The sequence below is a fragment of the Heterodontus francisci genome, chromosome X (genome assembly GCF_036365525.1).
Source record: "Heterodontus francisci isolate sHetFra1 chromosome X, sHetFra1.hap1, whole genome shotgun sequence".
NCBI classification, from domain to species: domain Eukaryota; kingdom Metazoa; phylum Chordata; class Chondrichthyes; order Heterodontiformes; family Heterodontidae; genus Heterodontus; species Heterodontus francisci.
Window position 1 is genome coordinate 589,642 of NC_090421.1, and position 1,732 is coordinate 591,373.

Consider the following 1,732-nt stretch of genomic DNA (forward strand, 5'->3'; position numbering starts at 1 on the left):
CTGTCGGAGGGTCAGTGCTGAGGGAGCGCCGCGCTGTCGGAGGGTCAGTGCTGAGGGAGCGCCGCGCTGTCGGAGGGTCAGTGCTGAGGGAGCCCCACGCTGTCGGAGGGTCAGTGCTGAGGGAGCGCCGCGCTGTCGGAGGGTCAGTGCTGAGGGAGCTCCGCGCTGTCGGAGGGTCAGTGCTGAGGGAGCGCCGCGCTGTCGGAGGTGCCATTTGCGGATGAGGCATTATCTCGACATCGAGGTGGTAGAGGTCACAGGTTTGGGCGGCGCTGCCTGAGTAGCCTTGGTGAGTTGCTGCAGTGCATCTTGTAGATGGTACACACTGCTGCCACTGTGCGTCGGTGGTGGAGGGAGTGAATGTTTGTGGATGGGGTGCCAATCAAGCGGGCTGCTTTGTCCTGGATGGTGTCGAGCTTCCTGAGTGTTGTTGGAGCCGCACCCATCCAGGAAAGCGGAGAGTATTCCATCACACTCCTGACTCGTCAGGTAAGAACCCAATTCAACAATTTTGCGGAGGATGATTATCGAAAGCTGTCGTCTCTTTGTCATCCCAGCTAGTCTCACTGACTATCTGCTGTATTCTCAAGAAAGGGGAAAGTATGTGTTTATAATTTCCGGACTGTCTGAATATGAAAGCCAGCAGACTGGCCTCTGGGGAGACAGACGGAGAGAAAGAGAGAGCGAGAGAGTCAACAAAAGGAACTTGGGGCGGAACAATATATGCTGCCTTTTTCTTGTTGGCTGTATTAAAATTGTGCTACACTGTCAGAGGATCAGTACTGAGGGAGTGCCGCACTGTGGGAGGGTCAGCGCTGAGGGAGCGCCGCACTGTCGGAGGGTGAGCGCTGAGGGAGCGCCACACTGTCAGAGGATCAGTACTGAGGGAGCTCCGCACTGTCGGAAGGTGAGCGCTGAGGGAGCGCCACGCTGTCGGAGGGTCAGCGCTGAGGAGCGCCGCACTGTCGGAGGGTCAGTACTGAGGGAGAGCCACACTGTCAGAGGATCAGTACTGAGGGAGCTCCGCACTGTCAGAGGATCAGTACTGAGGGAGCGCTGCACTGTGGGAGGGTCAGCGCTGAGGGAGCGCCGCACTGTCAGAGGGTGAGCGCTGAGGGAGCACCACGCTGTCGGAGGGTCAGCGCTGAGGGAGCTCCGCACTGTCGGAGGATCAGTACTGAGGGAGCGCCGCACTGTCGGAGGGTCAGCACTGAGGGAGTGCCACACTGTCGGAGGGTCAGCGCTGAGGGAGCTCTGCACTGTCGGAGGATCAGTACTGAGGGAGCGCCGCACTGTCGGAGGGTCAGCACTGAGGGAGTGCCACACTGTGGGAGGGTCAGTACTGAGGGAGCGCCGCACTGTCGGAGGGTCAGTACTGAGGGAGTGCCACACTGTCAGAGGGTCAGTACTGAGGGAGCGCCGCACTGTCGGAGGGTCAGTACTGAGGGAGCGCCGCGCTGTCGGAGGGTCAGCGCTGAGGGAGTGCCGCACTGTCGGAGGGTCAGTGCTGAGGGAGCGCCGCGCTGTCGGAGGGTCGGTGCTGAGGGAGTGCCACACTGTCAGAGGATCAGTACTGAGGGAGCGCCGCACTGTCGGAGGGTCAGCGCTGAGGGAGCGCCGCACTGTGGGAGGGTCAGCGCTGAGGGAGCGCCGCACTGTCGGAGGGTGAGGGCTGAGGGAGCGCCACGCTGTCGGAGGGTCAGTGCTGAGGGAGCGCCGCACTGTCGGAGGA

At 61.6% G+C, this 1,732-nt stretch overlaps 1 protein-coding gene across 1 annotated transcript in view; it reads right to left on the bottom strand.

The window, feature by feature from the left end:
* The window catches only part of LOC137358569 (histone deacetylase 4-like), a 104,764-nt gene that overhangs the window by 35,942 nt on the left and 67,090 nt on the right, over positions 1-1,732 (bottom strand). The window lies entirely within an intron of this gene.